We start from the raw sequence: 16,404 nt of genomic DNA, 5'->3' as shown, positions 1-16,404 counted from the left end.
GCCGCTTCTGACGTAGGACGATGGGCTGCCGTGCCCGCCTTCGCCCGGTCCATAGCAGAGAGAGTGGGAGGGGACGATGCTGGGTGTCGTGGCTGCTGCGTGTGGAGACTTCCAGTGGTGATATGTCACATAAGAGGCAGTGTTTGTGCAAACGGAGTGAATATAGTGTGCATGCCATTATCAGCTAAATGTGTTTGACTTGTCATTCATTCACTTCTACTCCCTCTACCTCAATGAAAATAACAAAAGGTAAGTCTTTATTCATCTGCCACTTTCTGTTCTCAACTGCTTCTTTAGTAGGGACTCTTTTCCATTTGTAAGAGTTACAGTTATACATGCCATTCTTAGTACACTAGTTTAAGGCATAATTTGTTGGACAAAGACAGATTTTTTATTTTTTGATTTGCCTCTGTATCCCACCACAGAGGATTTTAAATCAGTCGATATGTGTGCAGACTTTCAGCTTCAATTTAGGGGGTTTAAAAAACATTTTCCAGTAACTGTTTAGGAATTACACCCATTTTTATACACAGGCTCCAATTGTCAGATTAACTGAACAAACAAATTAACTGAACAAACTAATATCATTTTTAACTATTTGAGGATTGTTTTTCATTCTTAGTTGCAGTTTCTTCATTTGCAGTCTTTGCGTTGTGACTACCTGAATCCTACAACCTACCAAGGCTTTACTGTTTCTTTTACTTGTTTGTGGGTCTCTCAGCATTCAGTTTTGGATTTAATAACTAAAAGCATGCTCTGCTGAGTTGAGATCAGGTGACTGACTTGACCATTGAAGAATATCCCATTTCTTTGCCTTGAGAAACTTTTGGGTTGCGTTTACACTTTCCGTCATTATCCTTTAACACCGTGAAGCATCGTCTGATCAGTCGTGCAGCATGTGGCTGAATCTGAGTGGAGAGGAAAGCCATGTGCACTTCACAGTTCATCCTACTAATTTCACTGCTATCAATAGTGGAATCATAAGTAAACACTAGTGGCCCTGTTCCACTGGCAGCCTTACATGCGCATGCCCGTAACATTGTCTACACCATGTTTGGCAGACTGTTTCTCTCCTCCAAAGTTTTATATCACTCTGGTACAAGGTCTGGGCTTCATTTACACAAAGAAAGAGACTGTGCAGACTCTTTCAGATGTTTTCTGGCTTGCTCTAATCTGGCGTTGTTATTCTTGAGTGTAAACAGTGGTTTCTACCTCGTTGTAAACTCTCTGTATTTACATTCACGAAGGCGTCTCTGATTGTTCACCTTGACCACAATTTGCCTACCTCCTCGACTTGACTTGGTTAGATGTTATGCGGTTGTTTTACTTAACCACTTAAATGGGATTATGCACTTTGGTTGTCTTCTGTGGCCTTTCAGGGCTTTTGGTGTTACTGAGCTGGTCACTGCAATCATTCTTTTTACGAATATACCATATTTCATTTGACCACTCCTAATTATTTTGCTGTTTCTCTGATAGGTTTACTTTGTAATATTTTAATGGCCTCCCTAATTTGCATTGACATCACTTGAAATTAAAAGCTATAAAATACAAATTCAGCAGTTTGAATAAACTTCAGATATCATGTCTTCTTCATTTGCCATTGAAATAACAAGGGATTGAGCCTCACCTGGCCATGCTGTCATGCAGTCGGTCAATTGTCCAATTCATTTTGAGCCCCTGAAAAGGGCATTGTGTTTGTAAAAAATTGTAATTCCTTAACAATTAAAGGATTTTTTTTTTTTTTTAAATAAAACCCCTCGAATTCAAGCTGAAAGTCTGCTCTTTGATCACATATAGACATCTTTGATTTAAAATTGTCTGTGTTGGTTCACAGAGACAAAAACAAACAAAAAATGTATCTTTGTCCAACAAATTATAGTTATAACTGTACCAAGCTTTAACGTTAGCATTGCTCTATAAGTAATTGCTACTGTAAATGATCTGCTTTTTCATGCATAAAAAGGTGCTTAAAAACACACAATAACCAAGTCAGTCTAGAAGCTCTGTCTAATATGTCTAAACCTGTGAGAAACTATCTATTAGGTTACGCTTGAGCTTAACATATCAGAGTGTTACTATAATTTTCACAGTTATTAAAAACCTAATTTTTACCAGGTAACATGTTAACCAAAATATTGGATAGACTGATGTTTGGATCTGATCCCAAGGAAAAGATTTTTAAGATAATCCATCCAAGAGCTGTTTGATTTGATATGGTTGAGGTAGGCATCTGTTGATATTTGCTTGCAAAACAAAACATAGCTTTTGGGGAAGTTCACAAAATATCCTTGCCTTTAGGTCATTGAAGGATAATCTGTGTGTGCACCTAAAACTAAGGCCAGCCAACAACTTGCTTATCTGGGTCCTCCAAAAAATTCTGTATAGCCTGATGCGTCATAGAGTAGCAATAGAGATGTTGTGCTGTAACTTGAATGCCTCACTAGCGGAAAAGATCTCTCCCATCTGTCAATGGATATACTAGTATCTTCTCTGCCCCACTTTCTGATTCGTTCATGTCCCCAGCCAATTAAAAAGTGAGTCACTGAGCTAGACTATGATTTTTCTGCTGCAGAGGGGATGATCTCATAGACATTCCTGGGAATGTGTGTTTTAGACAACTGTAGACATGTGGAGCTCTGTCTGAAAATCTGAGTCACCTTGAATCAGACACCAGCCTATCCTGGTTACTGTGTAACAAAGTGGCACTGATGTCAGCACAACTGCAGCTCAGCATCAGGTATTTTGTGACTGTTTCTGAAAGCCTGTGTAAACTTTGCACAATGAGCTGCTGTGATGTAACAGAGTCGTGAAAAGCAGAATGTATGCAGATCGTAATGAAGCAAGGTGTGTGATTGTTTTAACAAGAGAGAAAAGGAGAAAGCGTGAGAGCCAGGGGACTTCCCGCAGGAACGTTAAAGAAACTTGCATTCATTGGACTTCCATGAGAAAAAAGAAGGCATCTATGATTGATTGCTATTATGTTCCACAGAACATTTGAATATATTATTCTATTGAGATTTAAAGATTTATTTAAGAAACTTTTGAGCATAACTAACATGCAAATTATTTAAGGCCAAACATCTTAGTCAAAATTCAAAATAATTACTTCATTACTCAGTCCCGTCAGACATTTGTCCCACACACAATTTCCTACAATGTCTGACATTCTCAGGAGAGGCAAAGATCTAAGGTCACAGTGACCTAATAACTGTGTAACATATGGAGTTTTGAGTTAAAGCTATAAACACGTTTTGTGAACCTTTACTTTTAGTTACAGTTAACTAATAAATAAATAAATAATTTAAACATGTGAAAACTGTCTGGATTTTGTCAACGTGGAAAATTTAAAAAAAAAAAATAAAATTTAAATACAGGAAATAGTTTTAGTATCTGGTAATTTGGTAAAAATGTATCATCTTAAATTGCCTGATGAGGCTTTGTTCACATGTTTACTGAGAGTTTGGGTGTCTACAAGTCTGCGAGTCACCTGCCCTCAAGAACTTCTGTGTTTTTAATGGAGTATTTATGCTGATTTTTCTAAATCTTGCATCTGACATATGCACCACATACATTAAAACTTAAAAAGTCTTAAACTCAGATTGAAACAAATTAAAAAGGAAACTAAAAGTAAAAAGTAAAAGTAGAAACAAAAAGTCAGAATGAGTCAAAACAAAACCTAATTACAAAATACTTCTGCTTTTAACAAAATTCTGACCAGTTCATTTCTGAATCCAGGTGGATATTAGAGCCAGACAGTATTTCCTGCAGGTTCACCTTATATGACAGATTCAAAAGACAAGAGCAGATATGAGATCATAATAACCTTCTGCTTCTTTATTATAATGATCGGAGAGAATTTTGTCATACTAGCACATGAATTTTTGAGTTAAGGCCACAGAGTGTTTTGTGAAGTGATAACGACCTTGAATTTCGACCCTTAAACCACTAAGTTTGAATCAATTCATCCATCATTTGTGGCAAATCTGAATCAAGGTATTCCTAAGATATTGTACTCATTGGGTTCACAAAAAAAAAATCAAACCATGTATTGGTGATAGCCATTCATGTCCATACATTTGTAAACAAAGTACTGATGTTCTGAAATGTTTCACCAAACAGCATTCATGGACTGCTCTTTACTTGCTATCCAGGGCACATCAAAGGATGACTAACCAAAAACCAAGAAAGGCCGAGACGACTGTAGATTTATTGAGCAAATCAGCAGGCTGACATCTTCTTCAAAGCCCGTCTGCAGTAAATCTGAGTCAAACTACAAAGAGCTTCCATCTCTCTGTTCTTTGCTCCCTGGATGGTCATCGTTTTGACATACCCACTGCAGAGTCAAAGAAGCCCTTTAAAATCACTGCAAATCTATTTACTCTCTTATTTTTGTTTACAAAGCTAAGAAGTACCTGAGGGGAAGCAGGTAAGACGAGCAGTGATGCAATCATGAGCTGTTTTCCTCCACCTGGTTTTTTTCTCTGCAGTCTGGGAGAGGTTTGTCATCTGTGCTATTACACAATCACACAGCTCCTTCATTATTAATAGTTAGAGCATAATAATTAGGATTATTATCAGAAAATATCTACAGATGTCCAGTAAATATGTTCCTCTGAAGTGATAAATACATCTAGTAAAAGAGGGTTTTTTTTGCCCTTTGTGTTGTTATTCTTATTGTTGTTTTTTTTAACAGAACACATCTTTCACTGGTTTGAATGTCCAAAGAAAATAACTCTGTGAATTGCATTTAAACTTTAAAACACAACAAAACCAGAGGTTGGATTAATGATATCTGATATTATGTCCTCAACTAGTAGCTATTATAATAACTCGTAATGTGAGACAAGTCATGCATAAGACAAATCATCAACCAAATTAGTTGTTTTCTTTAAGTCTAGGGACTATTTTATTCCTCTTTGGCTCAATCTCACTATTTTCCTAAATGCAGCATCCACAGCACAGCTGATTTTGGCAATGAAAAGCTTGAGAAACCAAAAGAACATAACCTGCCCAACACCACACAGTAAGAAGACAGTTAATATGTAGCTGGTGGACATAGTGGAGCAATTAGCGGCTAAAGAGCCAGATGTTTTCCCCAGGAGCTGATGGACAACAAACAGGGCTAACATGAAAACAAATGTTAGATTTTGTTCGAGACGTGGATCAAAGTGAAAATCAAAGCTAATAACAGGCCCTTCCCCCCCAGATGAGCAAGGGCACATCCTAATAAGTCGAGGCTGACTTTGAGTTCAAGCTCAGCTCTCCCGAGGGGAAACTCCTTGGTTTAAACCATTGCGCCACAAAATCTTATGCTCTATGAGTGGCCAAAATCTTACGTCATGGCCTCGATTTTCTATACCCTGAATAAAGTGCCTAGGGGAGGAGGTGCAGGAGTCTAGTTTCCTGTTAGACCACTTGAATTACATACACTGAAAGGCTGGAGGGTTCTTTTTTTCCCCAAGATTGCCAAAAACCGTCACCTACACCCAGCCCTTCCCACCATGCAGAAGGTGAATGAGAGCTAGAAAAATAGAAGCAATCACTGTCAGTGAATGACGGTTCGTGTTACCCATATTATCCTTTCCTTTCTACAGGAAGAGGTGTATTCTTTCTTTCTTTTGGTGGTTTTTCTTGTCTTTGTCTTTGCATTGGAACCCTTAACTATCTGCCCTCTACTTTCACCCCATATTCTTCAGCATTCATTACTTTTATTCGTTCTCTATTTTTTTAGGAGTTACTTAGCACTCATTAAAAAAAAACCTGCATGTATTATTTTAATACCAGAATCTCATGAGGCAAGCTTTAAAAGAAAAACCACAATTTTAAAAATTCCTGCAAGCAAATCTTGCAGCAGATGTAGCTCCTGATTGGTAACAGATTTACCGCATTCACGGGAAAAAGTTTGACCCTGCTTTTCAGATCACACCACATTTGGTAGCTGTATGTCCCTGCATTGAAAATGGTTAGAGCTTTGTAATGGCAAATGCTAGAAACAATGGTGACACGTACAGTGCTGGAGCGCCTCATGGGAAAGCAAAAAGCTGCAAGGAAATCATGAAGCTTAATTCATGTGGTAACAATATTGCTGAGTCAGAAATGAAAAACAGATGACGCTATAACAAAAGACCACCGCGGCCCCATGGCTGCCTCAAAAGAATGCTGCAGACCTATACACCTAACATTAGCAAGTTGATATGAACACACAGAAAATGCATGTATTTTTACCTATATCTGAAGATGTACATGCCTATTCCACGTGTACTCTTACATCAAAATTTTAAACCCTCTGATTGAGAGGCTAATTGTGAGCAGGTGTTTGCGTTTATATAAAATGCTGCTAAAATGTGATATGATGGACATCAGATTGAACTCAAATTCATGCAACTTCACTTTGTAAAAGCATTTCAGTATTGAGGTTTTAATTTGCCAAGCTCGTGAGAAAGTTGTTAAAGGATATGTTACAAAGTAATTCATCATCAAACTGGCTACATTTACTGGACACACACATGCACACTGACCAGATGCTGGCAATGAATAATTGATCTGGTGCATTGCTGTTGTTGGAAATAACAAACAGATGCGAATGGATCTTTGAAAGGATTGTCCAAAATTATGAGTTACAAGTGAACAAGGATCGTACATCCGCCAATGTGCTGGCACGAAAACAAGAGAGGCAAAGTTTGACAAACGACCTTTCAGTTAAACAATAAATTATAATTCTGTAATAGTTTATTGTAACATTTTTTATGATATTTGTATTGCGGTATAATAGTTTGATTCCTTTATATCTAATCCTGTAGCATTTATTTGTCTTGCTCAGCATTTGACAATCAAATGAAAAGTTCTTGATAACTGATTCCATGTTTTGTTCTTTACAGGCAGGGCTCAACAGCTGGGTGTAAAGCAATCAAAGGAATATGGAAGATCAGGACCTGAGCCACTAATTGTGGGTAGTCAGATACTTCAAGCTTATTACAAAAGCAAGCATAAATATTAACAGTACGGCAGTGTGTTAATGGGGTGTTCACATGTAGATTAGTTTATGTTATTATTTAGTTTTAGTTGGATGAAATACATTAACCATGATTTTAGATGATAATAAAGCTGGCTGTTAGAAAAGTTTGATGAGACGGGGTGGTTGGGACGTTTACCTTATGTAGACAGGAGGAAAAATTGTTACCTTTCTTTAAGCATTTCAACTGCAAACACCAGACCATTTTGCATTTTTCTATACAGTTTTGTTCCCCTTCTTTAATCATATTGTTATTACTTAGCTCGACAGTAAATAAATAACTTTAATCCAAATCATTGTTTGATTTGTGTTGGAGCTGTCCATGAATCATATGGCAACTCATTGAACTGTTTTGTTTTTTCAGTGATGATTTGCAAATGTGGATGGCACAGACTTCCTTTTTCTCACATACGGAGTATCTGATGAATATACACATGTATATGCTTACAGTCAACTATCCACTGAAATGAGTTTCAGATAACTTACCTACAAGCGCCTTTATAAGAAAACTGGTCTGAATATCCACAAGGAAATGTTTAATAATCATATTATGTATCATAAGGAGTGTATTAATCAAACAAAATCTGCTTACTACTCCACCATTATCTGTTCAAAAGATGACTCAACCAAGATACTGTTTTCACTGTTCAACTCTTCTTTCAGGTCACCAGATTTTTTACCTGCTCACCTTTACTCGTCTTCCTTCTGTGATTCTTTAATATTATTTTTCATTGAGAAAATTCACAAAATACACCAAGACCTGGTTTCCGATGTTCCATTTAGCTCTTCCTGTGTAATTCCTCTTCCATCACACTGTTTTTCTGCTTTCCAGCTCCCCTCAGTTAATGATATTTCAGATTTCATCTGTAAGTCAAAACCTTCTACTTGTCAGCTAGACCCCATTCCTACAGTTTTGGTTAAGGCATGCCTACCTTCTCTGCTTCCCCTCATATCTGCTATCAGCTGCTCTTCACTTACCACTGGAACTGTTCCTGCTTCCCTCAAAATTGCCGCCATCACCCCAATATTAAAAAAAACTGGTTTTCGCCCCTCCCATAGCACTGAAATAGCACTTATAAAAATAACCAGTGATCTTCTTATGGCAGCTGACTCCGGTTTACTTTCCATTCTTATTCTCCTCGATCTGAGCGCTGCCTTCGACACTATTTCTCACTCCATTCTTCTCAGTAGGCTAGCTTCCATCGGTCTCTCCCATACTCCATTAGCCTGGTTTAAATCATACCTGTCTGATCGCACTCAGTTCATTCAACTCAAATTCTTTACTTCTCAGCCCTTTCCTTCGACCACTGGTGTGCCCCAGGGATCTGTCCTGGGGCCCCTTCTTTTCATTATCTACCTTCTACTGCTTGGACACATTCTCCGTAAATACAATGTCCATTTTCACTGTTATGCCGATGACACCCAGCTTTATCTGTCCACTAAATCTGATTCTGCTCTTCCCCCATCCTCCCTCACCCTCTGCTTAGCTGAACTAAATTCATGGTTCTCTTCTAATTTTCTCAAGCTCAATAATAATAAATCCGAGCTCCTCTTAGTAGGCACTAAATCAACATTATCCAGAACCAACAGTTTCTCTATTACTATTAATAACTTGCCGGTCTTCGTTTCTTCCTCTGTGAAAAGTTTGGGTGTCATCCTCGACAGTACTCTATCTTTCAATTCACACATTAGTAATGTTACTCGGTCTGCATATTTTCAATAGCGCAACATTAATCGTCTCCGTCCTTTTCTCACCCCACATGCCACTGCCATTCTTGTCCATAGCCTTGTTACTTCCCGGATTGATTATTGTAATTCACTTCTTTTTGGTCTTACTCAAAAATCCATCCACAAGCTTCAACGCGTCCAGAACTCTGCTGCCCGTATCATCACCAGGACCCCTTCTGTCCACCACATCACTCATGTCCTGCAGCAGCTTCTTTTTTTTTTTCTTTTTTTTTTTCTTTTTTTATTAACATTTTGGAATCACTGTACAATACCATCAAGTTCGGCAATTTGTCATTACATTTATTTCTTTTTTTCCTTTTTTTCCATATTTAAACAACTAAAATATCCATGCGAAAAAAAAAATGAAAAAAAAATAAGAAAAAAAAATGAGAAAAGGAAACAAAACAGAGAAAATACATAAATAAATAAAAAATATAAAAGGAATAAAAAATAAATAAATTTTAAAAAAAAAGGGCATGTAGGGAGTGTGCTATTACAAAAGCTATCACAAAAAAATGGCTTTCTTCTGAGAGCCCAACGATGAACATGTGGATGAAGATCACAATGGATATTTACAGAATGGAGAAAATGACAGCAGACGTGAACTACAAGAGGGACCTGTTTGTATCACGATGGAAGAAATGGATGGACTATATTAAAAAACGCAGGCCAGTACTTGCTTTGGATTTTGACTTTGTCAACTACTAGAAGACTAGAGGAAATATTAATTATATTAATGGAAACAAAAACACACTCCCTGCAGCAGCTTCATTGGCTCCCGGTCAAATATCGTATCAATTTCAAAATACTCTTGTACACATTTAAAGCTATTCATCATCTCTCTCCTCCACATCTCTCTGATCTGGTTAACATCACTGCCCCATCTCGTTGTCTCAGATCTTCTTCTTCCCTTGCACTCTCCGTCCCCTCCCCCCGTCTTGTCACCATGGGGAGCAGGGCTTTCAGCTGCTCTGCTCCACGACTCTGGAATTCCCTACCTCCTGACTTAAGAAATATCTCTACCTTCTCTCTCTTTAAGTCCCAACTCAAAACCCACTTGTTCAAAATAGCTTATCCCACATAACCTCTCCATTCGACCATTTTAAATTTGTTTATGTCTTATGCTTTTATGATTGTGTAAACTCCTTGCTTTTATGTTGATTTTTACTCTACTGTGTACAGTGACCTTGAGTGTTTTGAAAGGCGCTTTCAAATAAAATGTATTATTATTATTATTATTATTATTACAAAGTCACAAAGAAAAAACTACAAATTGACACCAAGATGACACTTTTTGTACCTAAATGAGCCAATCTAAACCACTCATCAGACAGTGCTATAATTTCCTGTGTACAGTTAGCACAGCAGGTATAGTTGAGCCCTACAGCAAATTATTTCACAGAAATCAAAATTAGTCAAAATTATTAGCGCTCCTGATGCTAATAGTCAATTTCGTATCCTTTTAGCTGTTGGTTTTTGTAGTTTTCAACAAGTCTCACACGTGTCTCCTCTGAATAATCCCAGCCCATCTTTTGAGCTCCTCCAGCTGTATTGGTCTTCCAGGCTGGGCCTTGGTCTTAAATTCACCCCACACATTTTCAGTGGGATTCGAGTCAGGGCTTTGTGCAGGCCATTCAGTAATGGTCATTTAAGTCTTCTGGAGGTAGGTTTTCACCAGAAGTGAAGTAAGCGTGTTCTGTCATGTCAAGAGAAGGTTCTTGAGGTTTTCTTTCAAAATCTTCACATATCCTTCAAGGTTCCTTCCACCTTGAGAAGATTCCTGAATCCAGATGCACTAAAAAGAATCCTCACAGCATAATGTTCCTTCCTCCGCGTTTCACAGTGGGGACATTGCGCTTTGGGTTGTATGCCTCTCCCTTCTTTTTCAAAACATAAATAGTGTCTCTGTGGCCAAAAAGCACTGCTTCTTTCAGTATGCATTTTTTCTCCAAGTGTCCTTTGCAAACTTCAGCCTGGCTTATACGTGTATCTTCATTGGTGGAGTTCTTCTTCATCTGCAACGTCACCTTCCTGTGCAGGTTTAGGATTATTTGTCAGGTAGTTCATGACTTGACTAAGTCATTTACTGGTTTCTTGCCACTTGTTCTTGGGCCTTTACATCTGCACATTTCTCACTAGTTTTCTATCAGCATCTTTGAAATCTTGCTCTTCCTACCTCTGACAAGCTTGTCCTGTAATATGTGGCTGTCTCTGAATTTCTTGATGATACTTCTCATTCAAGTTCTTGACACTTGGAAACAATGATAACCATGTATATCCATCTTCTGCTTTGTGAGCATCAGCATTTCTTTTTTCAAGTCTAAATGGATTTCTTTTGTTTTTAGCATGATGTTTTCTGAAGTGACATCTCGAACCCTTGCTAAAGTTTTTATATTTTGTGTAAATTGGAAGATAACCCTCCATTTTGACTTGATTTTAAAAGATTGGGCCATCACAATGTTACATCACATCATTGCATAGAAGTGGTTTGTGCTCTGGCTCAATTAAAAAAAAAAGCCAGTTTCTCCCTTGTGTTGTTAAAAAAGCACTTGGAAATTTTTTTTTACATTTCAGCTAGCACTACTTAAATTTTCAGGAGTATGCATGCTGTCTGTAAATGTCAATCTACACATATTTGTGTGTAGTTTGGCTGTTTATTAGACTTAAACCAGAGTTCTGTTTATACAACCAGCCCCAGTTTATGAGTAAAGTTTATCCGAGTAGTCTTGAAAAGACATTGAGGAAAACAAACTACCTACAGAGATAAACAGTTTGCATCTCAGTGTCAGATTTTATCTACTACACAAATAATTGAATGCAGTTGTGGTTCCATGTGGAAGATGCCCGACTCCGGAACAAAGTAAAATTCACTTAAAACCAGGAACTGGACCCCTGCTGGTTGAGATAAAGATAAATTAAATGAAGGGAAACTCTGCTCCAGGCCTCTAGTTAGCCTTTTAAATCATCTGATCCTGGTTCCGCTCTAAATGAATCATTAGCAAATGCCCCACATGCAGATATTAGACCTGATCAACACACTAACAATGCATTCTTTGTCCTGTGCTGGACGTTTCTGATCTGGGAAAGACAAACACATGTTTTCCATGTGTGCACGTGCCAGCTGTTGACAGCTGAGTTCAGCACATTCACGGCTTTGTTTCTACTTCCAGTAGGACAATACTGCAGAGTGAGCTATTGATCCCAGCTGGCAAACCTGCCTCTTTGACTGTCAGTCTGTTTATGTGCATATTTAGCGTGACTTCTAATGTTGTATATGAGCATGTATACAAACTGTATACTAAGATGAATATATGACACACATATAACACATAACACAACACTACATACAACATTTTGACTCATTAAATAATCAACGTAAATGAGTGCAATCAAATAATGATACAGTTGTCTGATGCAAAGTGTGTGTACATCTGTGGATCTTTATAATTACTTTATGATAACTTTATATTTCAAAATAAAGATACACCTTATTATTACCTGTATTATTAAGCATTAAACAGTGCGATAGTAAAGATTAAATAATACAGAAAGTTACTGATTTATCTTAAATATGCTTCATTCTACAGCTGTTTGTTCCCTGGTAATAAATTTTACAACCAAAGATTTTACAAACAAAGATTTTACAACCTCAAAGCTCCAATCACTCTTTAATCACTTGGCTAGCTGTGGAAGTGAACTGGAAATTTTGGTGTGGGGATGGGGGGTGGGAATGATACCAAACTCACTCTTTAACTGTGCACAAGAGATATTGGTTTGGCTGCTTGTATTCCTAAGACAGTGTTTTGTAAAAATTCTGAAAATGTTCTTTAGATTAGATGAAACTTTATCAATCCCTCGGGTGGGTTCCTCCGGGAAATTCAGTTTCCAGTAGCACAGCACCGACAGAAGTTGCATGTTACAGATACAATAAGGGGAATGAGAGTAAGGATATAAGCATAAAGATACCATATATACTCGTATACACATAGATAAATACAGAATATATAATAGGGATAAATAGGATTGCACATTTGAGTGAGTAAGCATTATAAAGTAGGACGAAAAGGAAAAACGTAAACCAAAGATAAGCTCTCTGAAGACACTCCTACAGAGAGAGAGAGCTTAGTCTGTGTCACCTGTTTTGCAGCTAAATACAGCTTAGTTTTATGAAGTCACTTGTCAAAGATTTCTCACGAGGGCTGCTATAGTTCCATTTAGACAGTTAATTGTCTTGGAAATGTGGTATATGAATGATCAGCACTGTAATATGAGTCTGGAACCGCAACACCTAAAACGTTCATGCTTCTTTTAAAGGTTAAACCAAACATCCTCTGTAATTCTCATTTGATGAGTTTTATGTAGGAGTTGATATTTTTGATGTTAATGATCTAGCAGCCCGCTCTGCTCCTCTTGTGTTTAGAAGCAGAGCGCTTCTAAACACAAGAGTCTGATTTCATCACAACACTAGTGCAACTCAACAGTGCGTGACCACCCACACAAACAAATCTGCACACACACACACGCCTCCACTTTTCTCTGCAAGTATGGTCATGAATATCAGATAAGCAATTATATGGTAGACTTTACAACAAGACCTGGATGCCGGAGCAACTTTCACATGGATAGATCTGCACACACACACACACACACACACACACACACACACACACACACACACACACACACACACACACACACACACACACACACACAATTTGTCTTTCCCACGAGGCACTGACACCAACAGTCAGTTATTTATAGCAGTTCCTGTTCTACCTCTTTCAAGACTGTGTTATGATGATTTGGTCCTGCCAGGGATAAAACTATATATATATTTTGCACCAGAAAGGTGATTCTGTAAGAGCTATTAGCTATTATATTTAAGGATAGTGTGCAGTGTGTCCTTAAAAACTTTGAGGAAACTGGGCAAATGGAGGATAGCAGAAGATATGACAGACCTAAAAAAGAAAACTGCAGCAGATCAACAGCATCTAAAAGTCATGTCCACAAGAAATAAGTGGCAAAAATACACCAAAGATGTGACACAAAAACATGAAAGATGCTGGGCCTAGTCGGTCTTCAGGTGATCCATCTACTTTTCGCTGAAACATTACATTATTATTACGTTAGAGAGTTCAGACAGTGTTAAAGAATAAAGGTGGCCATGCTCTGTTTTTGCCTTATTTACTGTTTGTTAATGTTTGTACCTATTTCCCAGTTTCCTAGAAAAATATAAAGAAGTGGAAGTGACTCAACGCTTTTCCACAGTAGTCTAAATTCAAATGGAATCCTCTGCAGACTCTTAACAATCTACAGAAAGTGTATGATGAGTAAAAATTAAATTGTTACAAAGGCAAAAAAAGAGAAAAAATGTGTTTTGATTTAAACAACTGGGCACACATACATATTTGAATAAAACATACATAATATAATGTATTTAATTTCTTGTGCAGAATAAAAGTATTCCTTTTTTCCACTTTTGTGACTGAACTCTAGATAAACCTTTTCTGGTCATGTTGTGGAAAATGAGCATGCCCCAAAAGACCGCTTAATGACTCATATTTTAACAAATGTATACATTCAACATGTAAGTGAGGGGAATAGCCCAGTCAGTGCTGCAGTTTCTGAGGAATGCTTGTCTGTGGGATGAATTACAGCTACTGGTCAGCAGCTGCTTTTTAAAACCCACCTTCATCACCCACACACTACACACAAACACACAATAACAAGACCCACTAACAAGCAGACCATAGTGGTACACTGAGGGAGTTCTTGTTTAGATGAGCCGCCTGGCTTCCCAAAAACATCCAGGCCAAAACATGCTAAAACAAAAAGAAAGGATTTGTGTGGTCTATGATAAAAAACCTGGAAACTAAAATTGTTTATATAAATGTGACTGCATAAACAATCTACCTCCTACCCTTCCTACTATATGTGTTTTTTGACTACTTTAGCCTAACTCTTTGCAGGAATGCCAAATAGCAGTAGTGAGAAAGAAACATGAAAGAGATGACCAAACAGTGCACAGACATCTAAAGACATATACCCACAAACTCTCAGGAAATTACCCAGTCTTGCTTTTGTTTCAGTTTATGTCCTAAAAGCTTGTTTATCTGCATTCATCTCTTTGCACTTAGTCCATTACCTGTGCTGAACCAGGCTATATAATGGAAAGGGAGCTCTTCCAATATATTTACAAGGTACCATAGCAAACGTTTCATTCACTATGCAGGTAAAAGTGTATGTTTAAAGGCTTCCGTACATGTTTGCGGGATGTGTGAATTGTTTAGATGAGGGGGGAGCTGAACATTTCTGAGACATCCCTGAAGAATGCTCTCAGAACCTGTTTATAGCCTTCTGGGGGCTTCAGGGACTTCGGTGGCTTTAGGAAGACTAAAAGAGGGAGAGTTAAACTCCTTTGCATAATGACTTCCAGACTATCGCGTGTTGCTTCTCTTTTATGCTGCATACCCCTGTCAGGGTCCATCATTGAGTTTATCCCTCTGCGAGACAAACGTTTTATGGCACAGATTTGGGGTTTGACTGATTTATGTCTCAGACAAAACTGCTTGGCTTACTAGAAAATAAAGAGCAAGACCGTACAGATACATCAGACACATTCAGAAAATTTTATTGTTAAAGTTTTTCATGGTGGATCAAGAAAACAGAGAAACGGAATGTGTGTGTGTATATATATATATATATATATATATATATATATATATATATATATATATATATATATATATATATATATATATATATATATATATATATATATATATATATTCAATCTAATTTCTACTACATGCTTGAAGATCATAACTTTATTTTTCCAGGAGATGGGAACAAACCCCGCTTTTTGCCCTATGGCAGCTGGGATAGGCTCCAGCCAGCCTGCAACGCTGAATCAGATAAAACCTCAAGAAAATGGATAGATAGATGAGATAAGATGAGGTTGTGCAATTACAAAAATTGTTATTTTGTGAACCTTACCCCATCTTCCTCCCATAGTTCAAAAAACTTATTGTGTAGAGTAAAACACTCTCCTGTGCTCACATTTTCCAAATACATATTCTTTTTTTCCCCCTATAATCTGATTATAATGATGTTTCTCCGGCTTACATGCAGAGTGTACAGAACCTGCTTCCTTTCCGATGAGTAAGTCAGCATTTTGTCAGTCAAAGTCAGCACTTAGAGTAAAAAGGGCCAGCTGAGTTTTGGGTATTGTGGCGGATCAGCCCCTGCCAAGAGTAACAACCCATTCTTATTGCACCATTCCCCAGGAGGGATGAAACTTTTCAAATTTAAGTAAGTTCCAGTAAAGTCAAATATATTTCCCAAACGATTTTTCCCCCCCAAAAATGTGCTTCATACATATATGCAAAAATGGAAAATGCTCACACTCACTGGAAATTTTTGGAAACCACTCAGTAGCTAGACCCCAACACTCAGGCCACTTTAGGTCCATTGCAGGCTTCTAGTAAGATGGTAAATGGTAAATGGCCTGTATTTATATAGCGCCTTTACTAGTCCCTAAGGACCCCAAAGCTCTTTACACAACCAGTCATCCACCCATTCACACACTGGTGATGGCAAGCTACATTGTAGCCACAGCCACCCTGGGGCGCACTGACAGAGGCGAGGCTGCCGGACACTGG

The 16,404-nt window shown here is 37.8% G+C and overlaps 1 long non-coding RNA gene across 1 annotated transcript; it reads left to right on the top strand.

The window, feature by feature from the left end:
• Positions 1-127: 127 nt before the first annotated feature.
• LOC120442265 lies at positions 128-6,346 on the top strand. The gene is made up of 3 exons (XR_005614606.1): positions 128-249; positions 2,618-2,740; positions 4,155-6,346. It is a non-coding gene; the product is annotated as an uncharacterized LOC120442265 (long non-coding RNA).
• Positions 6,347-16,404: the final 10,058 nt, after the last annotated feature.

The sequence above is a fragment of the Oreochromis aureus genome, linkage group 10, assembly GCF_013358895.1.
Source record: "Oreochromis aureus strain Israel breed Guangdong linkage group 10, ZZ_aureus, whole genome shotgun sequence".
In the NCBI taxonomy this organism is placed as follows: domain Eukaryota; kingdom Metazoa; phylum Chordata; class Actinopteri; order Cichliformes; family Cichlidae; genus Oreochromis; species Oreochromis aureus.
This window is presented reverse-complemented; position numbering and strand designations above follow the sequence as displayed.